Source organism: Pelmatolapia mariae, linkage group LG23 (assembly GCF_036321145.2).
Source record: "Pelmatolapia mariae isolate MD_Pm_ZW linkage group LG23, Pm_UMD_F_2, whole genome shotgun sequence".
NCBI lineage: Eukaryota > Metazoa > Chordata > Actinopteri > Cichliformes > Cichlidae > Pelmatolapia > Pelmatolapia mariae.
Window position 1 is genome coordinate 15,115,290 of NC_086246.1, and position 13,842 is coordinate 15,129,131.

Consider the following 13,842-nt stretch of genomic DNA (forward strand, 5'->3'; position numbering starts at 1 on the left):
TAGGCATGGTGTGTGTGTGTATATATGTGTGTGTCTGCGGGTGTAGGATGGATGACAGGCACCTGCAGGCCTGATGGGTGTGGCCCAGCTGGAGGACTGGCCACACCTGAAGTCCCTGCCACACACCTGCTGCTGATCAGGGCTCATCGGAGGAGCTATTTAGGAGAGTGTTGGAGCTCCCACCAACGTGGGATCATTGCGTTACATCCCAAGTTAGTGTGTGTCAGTGTACGGTAGTGCAGATCGTGTATGCCCGCGGGGGTCAGTGTTGACGGCTGCTTCTGTTGTTCTCCTGCAGGTGGAACGTGGAACCAGAAGGACAGCACGCACAGGGTGTGCAGAAACACGACAGTTGAGAGCACGAGCACGGACGTCGGAGGGGAACACACACACAGGAGTCTAGGGAGCAACAGGGATTTAGTGTGTTTATTTACAGTGAGGTGAATAACAGATGCACACTGTCTTCACTAAAGAGTCCAGCTTTCGGGTCCTTCCTCACATCCCCACGGTTTTCCCTGGCAAACCGTGACAACACTAGAACTGGAAATTCTGAAAGTCTGTTAAAATAAAACACCATCACTTCATATTTCATGACTTTTCAACATCTGAAGGATTGACTTGGCTGCAGGACTGACTTGTCTCACTAAAGTTCATGTTTCAACAATAAGAAGGAAGCTGGGCAAAAAAACGCATACATGGGAGAGTTCCATCACTAACCAAAAAGAATACAAAGGTCTTATATACACCCCCCAAAAAAATAATAAAAAATAAATATATTTATTTATTTTATTTTTTTTTTTTGATGATCCCCAAGGAAAATATTCTGACTGAAGAGAGAAAAGTAGGATTTCTTGGAAGGTTCCATAAAAAAGGACTCCACGGAAACAGTAAAACATTGTGGTGGAAATGTGATGGTGTAGGGGTGCTTTGCTGCTTCAGGACCTGGATGCCTTGCCATAATGGATTGAGCCATGAATTCTGCTCTCTACCAGAAAATCCTGAAGGAGAATGTCCAGCTGTCAATTCTTGCCCTGAAGCTCAAGCACACTTTGGTTAAGCAATAGGACAAAGACCCGAAAGACATCTGCAAGTCCACCTCTGAATGTTTAAAAAAAAACAAAAACAAAAAAAAAAAACCAAAATGAAGCTTTTGTTGTGGCATTGTCAATGTCTGGACTTCAATCCAATTAAGATGCTTTGACATGACTTTAAACAGGCTATCCATGCTCAAAAACCTTTCAACATGGTTGAATCAGAGCATTTCTTTAAAGGAGAGTGGACCAAAATTCCTCCACAGTAATGTGAAAGCCTCATTGCCAGTGCTTGATTGCAGTTCTTACTACAGAGGGTGATACAACTAGTTATTGGGAATGAGGTCAATTACTTTAACACATAGAACCAGAAAGGTTTGAATAACTTCTTTCACTAAATAAATGAAATCATCATTAAAAAAAACATGTTTTTTATTACTTGGATTATCTTTGTGTAATGTTAAAATTTGTTTGATGATGTTGTAAACAATTGTCTTTGGTATGATGCTTTATTTTAATTTCTTGTATAAATCAAACTAGATTTCTGCATGTGTGTGTGTGTGTGTAGCCTAAAGAATATTCTGTGTGATTCTGTGTGTATTTTCTATGCTGATTATTCTTTTAGAGTCTATTGAGGAATTTTTTATGAATACATTCAACTTTAACAAATAATTATATAATAAAACAGCTGCAACCAAAGTCATTTTTACAGGATATAGTATTTATACAAATCTACTTTACATGAGTGCTACACAAAATTTTCACATATTACATCATTCCCTCAGGACCCTCAACTAAGGCATGTTCCCACGGCGATGAAGTTGACCTTGATGCTGACCTTCAATGGGTGAATTCACACACTACACAGATTATTATCTTTGTTTGTTTTCTATTATTCAATGCTTCTCTTTTACAATGATCAAAATATTCTTTTTAATAGTTATTTCAAACTTACTGTCTGTAGTGTGTGCTTTAATGTTTGATTGTACTTACATTTTGAATTGATGAAGTGCATTTCTCAATACTGTTAATAACTGAATGAATTTTCTGAACATTATGAGCACAATGAAATTTATTTTTGTATAAGATTTTATGGTGTTACTGTTAACCACCAAACTGTTATAAAGTGTATTAAATTGTTTGATACGCTTACCTCTGCTCTCACATAGTGTAAGTGTACAGTGTGTTTGATGTCTGCCAACTTACTTGGACTTTGAACACACACTTAAGTGTTCAAAGTGTGAGTATTCTGACAGATCTTGTGTGACTTCTCCCACCTGCCCTCTAGATATCCAACATTTTCAGTTGCTCGATAAGTACTATGACTACAGGACTTTACACAGGTTTTTGAGGCTAGCCCAGACCTTCTCTATGTTCTAGAAACATCCAATAGAAATGGATTTACAGTACAAACATTCTGCCGCAGGAGTGACTGTATATGGAGCAGTGGTACTCGAAGTACTTGGATCTTTTTTATGTTTTTATGTCAAGTTAAATCCAAGTTTAAAAGTAACTGATAGTTATAATGGTTAAATAAATTTAGAGAATTAGACCAGTAATGTAGCCCAACATAGCTGAACTTGAGTCCCTTTCTCCAGTTCAGTGCTGCAGTGTGCCCAAGTACCAAGTTCTCTATGTATAAATGTCAAGTGAAACCTCTTTATAACAGCTAGACAACAACTCTGACCTCAGCAGCACAAAGAACAATTTGTTTCAGCTCAACATGCTGGTAAACATGACAGCTGTCGGACGCGGCTTACGTTCAAGTAATTATACAAAAGACATAAAACTACAATGAGAGAAAATCCTTCCAGAGTTAATTACATCTATTCAAAACTCTTTCTTTGGTGACCTTTCCTCACAGGGGTAATGACACACAGCTCAGCTCTCTCCACAAAGTTTATCTTCCTATCAAGAGAGCATTTCCATTTAATTCCACTTCTTTCCCACTCTAACCTTTGATACAGTGGCTCAGTATGCAAATCATCATCTTCATATTGTTAGTGAGGTGAATTAGCATCTGCTTTTTTGCCATATTATCTCACTTTGGGTTTACATAAACGTTCATTGTCAGTGTAGCGGCGGCTCTTTTGAATTATGCATGAGGTTCTTCCCTCGGTTGAATCCGAGAACTCTAGATCAGCATATTTTAGATATTCAAACATTTCTCTCAGTACATTTGCCATTAATATGTAACCCTCGTCTGAAACTGTGATAGTAACACCTTTTGGATGCACCCGGGCCCCACTCCCCCTTAACACGGCTGAACAAATGTGGAAAATACATGAGATGCACTTGCATGTGTTTGTCAAAACAAATGTTTTAACACTGTGCATCTTTGTGGTCTTAGAAAAAGCAGATGGCGTTCTACTGTGCAGCCTCAGTTGTCTCTTGCGATACACAGTTTTTGCTACGATAACCAAGATTTATCTATTCTTATTTGCTGAATGCGACACAAATGCAAACATGGTGTGAGGTTAAAAGCTGGAATCCTTGAATGGCTTTAAAGTTCATATATTTCAACTTATAAATACTTAGTCTGATTTGTAACGTTTTGTTTTTGCTTTTCTTTGGTACTGATACTATAACAGTTACCTCAAGCCACTTATATAATAAGGCAAAGACCTTACAATAACACAGACAAACCCCAACAATCAAACAGACCTTTTTGAGCAAGGACTTGGCAACAGTGGCATACGATATACTCATCCACCTAATCTGAACATTTAGAAACACTCTCCCTTGTTGTCAGCCGTTTCAGGAAGTATCGCTTACTTTAAATCTTGCTAAATGTGAATTTGGCAAAGCTACAGTCAAATACCTGGGGAAACGGGTGGGACAGGGACAGGTATGTCCGGTGGCTGGCTGAGGTTCTCTGTAATAGTTGAGGAAGGGGAGTGGGTAGGGGTGAGCTGCCATTACTTTTAACCCATCGTTTTCTCCTGTTTTTGGATAGAACAAGGAGGCCAGACTCTTTGTTTTGGTTCTTTTTCCCCATGAGGTTATGCGTGTGGGCTTTGTTTTGTTTATTATTTTGGCCTCGGCTCACCCTGAAGTGTTGGCACTCCTGTTCTGGTGTTTTCCTCACTACCTTGTAAATAAACGCCACTTAATGACCAGTGATTGTTTCCTGTGGCTGCTTGGGTCTTGGGAGGAGCAAGTGCCTCATCCATGCTATAAACCTGGCCCCTAGACAGGTTGTAACAGTGGGAATGAAAAACTCCCTTTTAACAGGAATAAACCTCTGGCAGAACCAGGCTCAGGAAGGGGCAGTCAAATGCTACGACTGGCGGGGTTGAGGAGAGGAAGGCATGACAAAAGACATGTTTTGGAATAGAGCCCAGAGATTATAATAAGTAATGATTCAATGCAAAGTGGTGTATAAAAAAAGTGACCATGTAACATTAACTTGTCTGCCATTTTTAAAGTGTGACTGTATGGGCTCAGGTCAGCAAGGTCCTGGTCACACAGCCTAGAGACAAGTCCGTGACCATCTGGCAACCACCAGTCACAAGGTTGCATCTGTTGACTGGTTGGTGAAAATCTCTTGGGGATTGCTTTGCCTGCTATCTGATTGTTGCAGTTGCCTGTTGTAGGGAGATACCAAATAGTTTGCAAACACTTGAAATCTGCCCTCTGAACAGGCATGAAACTGTGAAGAGTGCAACATCAATCGGAAAAGGGAAACTTTCAGCCTCAAAGTAAAGTTCCGTGCTGCTCAGCTAGTAGTTAGCAAGTGTTTACAGACAAGTCAGTATCTTCTATGCAAACTACAGGTACTGCAGCAACTTACTAGTGACCAAAGCAACTCTTAGTAACCAATTTTATCTAGCGACACCTAACAACTGCTCACTAATTAGTCAAGAAATGCAAGGGTTTTTTTTGTTTTTTTTTACTAGTGCCCACTGGTACTAGTAAAAAATGGCAGACTACTCTTGAGCAATGTGCAGGTACCATGCAAGAGACCTCTATGAAATACTGTACTATAAACTGGCACTGCTAGTGGAAAGTGATAGCAAAGATATACTCTTATCATACTATCTGTCTTTCTTCCACAGCAAGTCTTTGTCCTGTCTTCATCCACTCACCCCCAACCGGTCGAACCAGATGGCTGCCCCTCTGCCTTCCCACTGTTGCCAAAGCACTTGCTCAGAAGGGTTCAAATAGTTATTGGGGCTTTCTCTGTTTTCTTTGTGTTATTGTAGGGTCTTTACCTTATATAAAGTGCCCTGAGGCAACTGTTGTTGTGATTTGATGCTATATAAATACATAAAATGGAGCTGAATTAAATGCTATTGCTGCTTTCATGCTATTGTTATTGGGAAGTCCTTTCTGTAAATATTGTTCCACTTCTGGAGAACATCTTGATCCTTTGTACATCCAAGGAAAATTGTATGGTCTCAGGCAGCAGCAGTTCATGAAGTAGAGGTTTGTCTATTCTGTAACTAGGATGCTGAATGTATATAATTCTTTTTAATTCTTTGGAAATTTTTTAAGATTACTGTACACTAGCAAAATCTTCATATTTTAGCTTTTGTTTGGAGAATTTGTTTGCTGCTAACATTTTTCAAGTATTAAAAGTGCTGTATTGCTACATGTAAATCAAAGAGCAACATTGTGGATCATATCATTTAACTTCCATCCATGTCCTTTACAGTAAGGTCAGGTTAGGAAAGATCAACTGAGCGGATTAACTTCCTCGTCTTTTTTAATGCAAGCCTAAAAGAAATATATTACCTCTGCTTATGTAAATCACCAAAATTAATTATGGCCAGGTTTTGATCAGGTTTAGGCACCAAAAAAAAAAAAAGAAGTTTCATTATTTATCAGTTGCTATGAGTCTAGAATATTTGTTGAGAAAAATAAATATTTTATCATTTGCCAATTCACTGCATACATTTTATATAAACTGAATAAACTCCAGCAGTACAACAGCAGATATTGTTCCTAAGGGTGCAAATCCAGCATTGTGAATAGGTATATGTTAAATCAAAGCTATGGGGTTTTTTTTGTTCCTTTCTTTATTTCCTTCCTAAACCTAACAAAGTAGTTTTAGTACCTAAAACTGACAAAATAGTCGAGTAAAAAAAATGAAAATTAGTACAAAACGGTCATGATGGAGTCTGGTGATCTAAACCACCAGCAAGATAATTCTTTTAATGTTGCTTAAAAAACTTAAAACCACTTAAAGGAAAAGGCACTGTATGTGTGCACTTTGTGTGCAGACTAACACAATTATGTTTGATAGACCTAATATATGGATGAGAATTACAAGTAAGAAAATAATTTTTAGTGAAAAAATAAACTATGCACTCACCATAACTAATCTTCACAACAGACTGTCTGTATGTGTGATTCATTGTGACATCAGTGATTTTATCCCAGTCCAGGGTTCTTGTTTTCTCACCATCCATATCCAACAGTGCTTGAGTAACCCCGCTGCTGTTCCTAAAGTAGCTTTTTAAAGTACAAACCCCTGCAGTAGGATGTGTCACAGATATTCATATACATTTATGCACCTTTATAAATGCATTGTTGGATGAGCTTATGAGGTCTGACAAGAGTGGAAGAGCTCTGCAGACGTGTTTTTCTCATTCATTATATAATCCATAATAACAAGCTTCATGCTGGCTATTATGCATTTGTTTGTCTAGAAACATAATTTGTCTCAGTTATCTCCATTAACAACCTGCCTATAACAGGATGGGAAAAGGTGCTTTGTCAGGTCAGCGGGGCCTTCAACAACAGAAACCTGCAAATTTCAAGCTCTTTAGGTCTGCCTGCTCCCACGTGGCAAAGTCAATGCTGCAACTCCTGCATTGGCACATGGCCCTCATGCTTGCTGTCAGATCTTTTTCCATTTGTTCTCGTTGGTGGACTGTAGTTAATCTGATGCATTTGGCATGCATCTATTGTTTTGTTAACAATATATTGTATAGCATTATGAACACACTCTCCTAATGCCAGATTTAGTTCATCTGAACATTCTTGCTGGACCTTTTCTGCATGTCACTGACCCTTGATGCGGGCTAGTAAAGAGTTCATGTCTTACCAAACTGCCGTGGCAAAAAAGCAAAAATTCCTCATCCACTTTCAGCTGGATACAAGTATGTGTTCAGTGACATCTGCACTTTTTTGTTGTTTCTTTACTAGCACTGTTGCCATCCACCAAAGCAAAGAAGTGGATTGGATGGATTTTTGGACAACCTCCAGAGTTGTATCAGACATTCCAGTGACCTTGGAATGGGTGCTAATATTATCTACACCAAGGGTGTCAAACCTAAGATCCGTGCCCGGCAAGCAGTCCAATCTGGCCCACTGCATGACTTTGGAAGATGCGAAGAGGAGCATTTTTGGATTTTTTTTACTGTATTTTCAGATGTTTACAGCTTTTCCTCCTGATAAAGACCTAACCCATTGCCATTCATACAACACCAATATAACTAAGTAATAGATAAACAACTAAATGAAGGATATGTCCCTGTTCTTTCACTATCTAATAAAAAAAAAGCATTTTAATGAGCATTTGTGTGAATTTAAATAAAAACTTTTTTATATAATTACAGGAGAGAGTTGGGTAATGAGTGACACATTTATTACTTACCATTTAAGAGACATACTATTGAGTTTGACGTCCCTTATCTGCACCAATGTTAGCATCCTCAGCACCAGCTGTGGTCAGGTCCCCTTCTTCTTCTCCATTCTTAGGTTTCTTTTTATTTTTGTACTTTTGGTCCAGGGCCACTGCACCACTACAAAAGCATATATTTTTATAGGTAATGGTGGTTCTTTAACCATCTTGTAATGGGGTGTTCTTTCTCTGCAACTTTAAAAAATATAGAGGTGGCGTTCTTGTTGAAGTTATTGTTAAACGCTTGTATTTTAAGACTCCTCAGGCGGTGAGTTTTCATAGAAAATAATTTGTGCATTTTTTCCAATATGACAAAATCAAACATCCAGAGGTCCTCTTTATAAAGATACTATTGTGTATCTTTGTAGACCAGTCTGACTCAGTATTGAACGCTATTGCAATAATGTTTGCTATTCACACAAAAAAGGTGGAACCTTGAGAGACGAAGAAGAGGACAAGACTAGTTTTTTTTTTCTGCTTTACAGAAATGTAAAAGTTGTTAAGAGAAAGTGGGATGTCATATCAATTGGGTCCTTTTTAATTAGATTTTCCAAGTATTTCCTGGATTCAATGAAAGTCATTATTATTAAGAGAACCCACGCATAATTATATAATTGCCTGCTTTTCTTGATTATTTTTTAACTTAATTCACTTTATTGTGGTAGTCTGTGGATGTACGTCATTGTTAAGTGATTAGTGAGAAAAAGAATTAAGTGACAGATTCACAAAAGATGAACCAAGTTAGGTTGGCAGGTTGTAAAGGCAAAAAGCCAGCTTAAATCCAGACTGAGGTAAACACATGCACACCACTTCCCAAATCTATTTCCTTTAGACCAAAAAAAAAAAATCCCAATGATATGATTTGCTTAATTTATAAATAATGTATGGGTTGACATCATACCAAGAGCCACAGCATTCATCCAGAGAAGAGCTTTGAATGTCCTTCAAGAAGCCTAGAGAACTATTCCTGAAGAAATGACAAGAAAGCTGCCAAAGAGAGTTCAGACTGTGCTGAAGATTAAAGGTGGTCATACCAAATGTTGACTTTTGAGCATGTTACAAATATACAAACTCCTTTTTTCCCATTACTGTAATTCCATTTATGTTTGTTTGTAACCTCCCAGACTAGAGTGTGAGTGATCTTTGTTGGGTCTTCAGCTTCTGTTATTTGTACACAATCTGGGTGACTGGATTAGTGAAGTTCTCTGACCTTTAAAGATGGTTTTGCAGACCAAGGGTCTTTCATTTTATCTTTTTTTCTACTTATAGAATTTATAGTGTGAAAGCCAACTGAATCTAGACTGAGGTACACGTGGCGTTCATATAAATGTTTAAAAATTACATTTCAGGAATGGAATTTGTATGATTTGTGCATAATTTACAAAAGCTATGTGTTGATGAATCCCTCAATTTTTAGAGGACTTTTATAATGAATTCTCACATTCCTTTTGACCATTGGCCTTATTATATATTTATAGCCTGTTATCAAAGTGTCAATATAGGAATAAGGAGGCTTTGCTGTGCAAAAGTTGGGCCAACACTCACTTGTTTGTTTCGCTTCCAAGGGGCCGTACTTGAATGGATGAATCAGTGTTGTGTATACACATAACAGACAACTTAGCAAAATAACAGTTTTAAATTACATCTTTAGGCTCTTTGTTAGTAGAAGCCTGTCACAGGTTATTCACATTTATTTCTTGAATCTATAAAAAATGCCAAGATAACAAAGTCTGAGGGTATAAAAAGTACATTCCCAAAGACCTACTGGATAAGATATTGGCATATCTCAGAATGGTGTGCAGTCTCGTTTTTAAAATGGGCGGGAACTTGATAAATGGTGCACAAAATAGTGACAGGACTAAAAAATGATCTACAGCAGAGCAATGTTTGAAAGCCATGTCCTTAAGAAAGAAGAAACAAATACAGCAAATACCTGACACAGGACCTGAGAGATGCTTCCGGCCCTTCAGTTGATCCATGTACTGTTCACTGAATCCTCATTAGAAATGTTCTCAGTTAAAGGGTGGCTATCAAGAAGCCATTATTAACTGAGAGAAATAAGGAAAAAGGCTGAGAAATTCCAAATTAAAGAAAAACCAGAATGAAAATCTGTGGCAACAGGTCTGATAAAGTGATAAAATTATCAAGTGATTGAAATGTATTGGTTCAAATCATCACCAGTATGCACAAAGGAGGTCAGGAGAGAGGTACATCAGTGAATGTCTCCAGACATCTGTAAGACATGGTGGACGGTGTGCTGTGGTCTGCATTTCATCGATCATTCATTTTGGAGATCTTGTCACACTTGATGGAATTATGAACTCAGACCCTCTCCAGATTTTATTGCATGGTGACCCCACTTTTCTGATTAGCAATAGGTTCATTTTTCAACATGTCATTTAACCCAAATATAGCCCCATTGCATACAATCATACCTGCATAGATGGAACACTGGCTCAGTCATGGATGTAGCCTACATAACAGAATAAGGTTGATTAAACGACAGATTTTCTTTAAAAATTGAGAACCGTTAACTTAAACTTGACACTGATTCATACAGTTATTTTACTAAGGAGTGTAGAAAATATCAAAATAAATATCAAAAATAATAAAATAATAACAAAAATAGACGTTGGCTCTGCTCCCCTGGTAATTGCCAGACCTCATCACAGTGTATTTTGTGTTATTTTTCATGAACATGTTTCATTTTTTCCAACATAGTTGCCTACTGGTGTTCATCAGATGTATAAAATAGCTGTATTTCACTCCCACTTTTATCAAACTCAAAGTCACCGAACAACACAATCTTGCCCAGTGGCTAGAAAGAAAATAAAAAAACACAAAAAACCCACATACAGACCAACCAGCTTTGACACGAGTAGATGGCTGGTATAACTTTCAGGCTCAACGTAGCTTTCGCAGCAAGCGTCTGCCTGACTGGCTGGATACAGAATCCTCACACTTTTTTACATTCTAATATCTTGCATAAATGCCTTTTTATGTTCATTTGGCTTGAGGCGCTCTGAAAAAATACTCAGGCACTGTGCCTAAGCCTTTCTGTGGTAGTGGAAACTGTAGATTAGTTGGAAGCTGACAAAACTGAATATAGAGGAGAAGTATGAAAGACTTCATCATACCTAACCTAGAGGCATGATTTGTAACATGGGTAAATTTTTGCCTTAAGCAAATTCAGTGCCGGTTGAATCGTGGCTCCTGCGCATTTATGAAGCCGTTTCCTGATTAAGCAGTGCAACATTCTTACTGATTGATAGACAGTATGTTCAACGGCATCTGCTAATTGTCACATCAATTTTTTTTGTAGGCAAGAATTCCCCTAATTATTACACACTTAGTCTGCTGAAATCACTTCACATCATCGGAAATACTGCCACCCCCACCCCTTATTGCTAATTGATAGCACATGTGTCATCTTGTCATGCTGCTTAGACACTCCCAGTCAGCTTAAAGTGAGCCTAAAAAAAAACATGGAAGGTGAGCTACGTTATTCCAAACTTTCATCAAATTCCAATCAGCAACGTCTGAGATATCTGATCTGTAGTCCAAATAATCAGGCATTGTTACTGAGCAGCCATTCCCCTTGCTCATATTAACATCCGTCTTTTCTCAGCAGCAGTCATATTTGCACACACACACAGACACACACATACAGAACGCCTTGGTAATTTGGCGAACCGAGCTGACATAAAAATCACCAATCAGAAAATACTTTTCAAATAAAATGCAGCCTCATGAAACATCTTTTATACCCTTAGAGCAATTTGCTGGGGTACAGTCAAAGAAATGGAACATTCATGAACAGAAATATTTTCCAAGAGGTAAGAAATACACAGCGGTGATGTCGGATATATCTGCGTATACTGAATGCTACATTGTCCTTTTTTATCTATTGAAATCTAATGCCTACAGCTACTGATCATTGGAGAAGTATCAACTTTTTAACTAAAAAGATACTTGATATCACTTCATATGACAGGTAAACTGAAAAAGTGCAGTGACACAGCGTTTTGTCATCGTTACTGTACACAAACTGACCTGGAAGTCACCTCGCTCCTTGAACTGTGTTATAGCATAAGTGACTAGACTAAGTAGAGCAGTGCAAAGTAAGTGGCACTTCTCTACTTCAGACAAAAATACACATTGACTACTTGACATTAAAAAAAATGGAGTTAGCCCCTTGACTCTGTCAGTGGTGTGATCAGCCTTGTGTGTATTAGGCGCCTGAGGGAGGAATATTTCATCGGCATCACGGACTCGACAGAATCTGAAATCAAAGCAGCGGACTCCTGCCTTCACTTGCCCGCCACTGGGACATTTCCCCCTTATCTTAGCTGTCTTCAGCACTGGCAGGCAGACGTGACTGTAAATGGCAACCCGCCCCCTGAAAATGAGTGTAATATCTGTGGCTTGGCTGAGCAAGCTTTTGCCCTGTAGCATCCACCCAACATAGTAACTTCTCAGAGAGCAATGCTCTCTGCCAGGCCCTGCCTTCTTTTTTTTTTAATCAGTTTTCCAGAGTCTGGCAGTGTGCACAAGCAGGTCTAGGTGAGGGGAATTAATTTTACATTCTGGCTGTCAGCCTACCAAAGTAACATCAGCAGCCCCCGACCGAAGTGCACTGTTGAATATGAGTCATATGTTTTCCAAGGTGTGATACTTGACATGTCATACATATATATACTTGTACTCACCAGTCACTGCATCAAGCACGCTTTGCTAGGACTTGGTTGAACCCCATTTCTCCTTCAAGGGTACCTTAATTTTGAAACTTTAACTCCAGGCTGGACAAATCTACACCACAATTCAAAAGTTTGGACACACCTTCTTATTTAATGGTTTTTCTTTATTTTCATGATTATTTACATTGTAGATTCTCGCTGACAGCATCTATGAATGAATGAAAAACGAATGAAATTATGTAATAAACTAAAAAGTGTGAAATAACTAAAAACATGTTTCATATTTGAGATTTGTCATGGTGGGCTGTGTGGCAGGCAGGCAGGAGAGGTGGATCCAAAATGCAGGACTCAGACACAGGAGTTCAACTTAAAGCGCAGCTTTATTGCTGGGAGGAAACCTTGAAATAACTAAACTCACCAAAAAGACAACAAAAGACTGAACAGAGGAACTAAGGTCTGAAACACTGGAAAACAAAACTAAACCTGAGCAGATGACTACACGCAAGGAACACTGGAAACAGAACACACACAGCTAGTTGAGGGTACGACGCGACACTGAGCAGGGGCAAACACAGGGCTAATATACACAGGGAAGTAATCAGGGAATGGACAACAGAAGGGAGACACAGCTGGGAGAAATCAGGACTGACGAGACAGGGGGAACAAAGCTGCACACACTAACATGAGGCACACTCCTTCCTAAAACACGAATAAACAGAAACATGAAACTCTAGATCATCAGCAGCAGCACTACAAAAGAATAGGAAAACAATCCATAATACAAAATAAAACCAAAATCACAATAGAAAAAACACAAAACGCTGGGTCAAAAGGACCCAGGATCATGACAGTACCCCCCCCTCGAAGGCTGGCCCCAGACAGCCCAACAAGAAAAACAAAACCGCCCGAAAAACAGAAAACCCGACCAGGGCGGGCGGCGGGGGTCCAGGACGGAGGGCTCGGAGCAAAACAAAACAGGTGCACTAGACAGCAAAAAACAAAACACGAGTCCCAAAACCAAAAGAAAAGAAACACACCAGCGCTCAAGAAAACAGTCCAAATCAGAACACCTCAGGGGGCCGGCCGTGAGGACGGCAACGTGGACACAGTTCAGGGGGACGGCCAGGGGGCCGACAGCACCGGAGCCCAGACAGTTCAGGGGGTCGGCCGTGAGGACGGCAGCGGCGGCGACGTGGGCACAGTTCAGGGGGTCGGCCGTGAGGACGGCAGCGGCGGCGACGTGGGCACAGTTCAGGGGGCCGGCCCGGGGGCCGGCAACACAGGAGCCAAGGGGAAAGCAGTTCAGGCGGCCGACTGTGCGCACGGCAACGGCGGCGCCGGGCAAACAGTTCAGGGGGCCGCCCTCGACGGCCATGATGCCGACTCGGAGGCTTGAAAAGCGGCCAACAAAGGCGAGGAGGCGCAGGTCGAGCTGGCTCTGACAGCAGAGTTGCCACAGCAGGACCAGGCGAGGCTGAGGCCG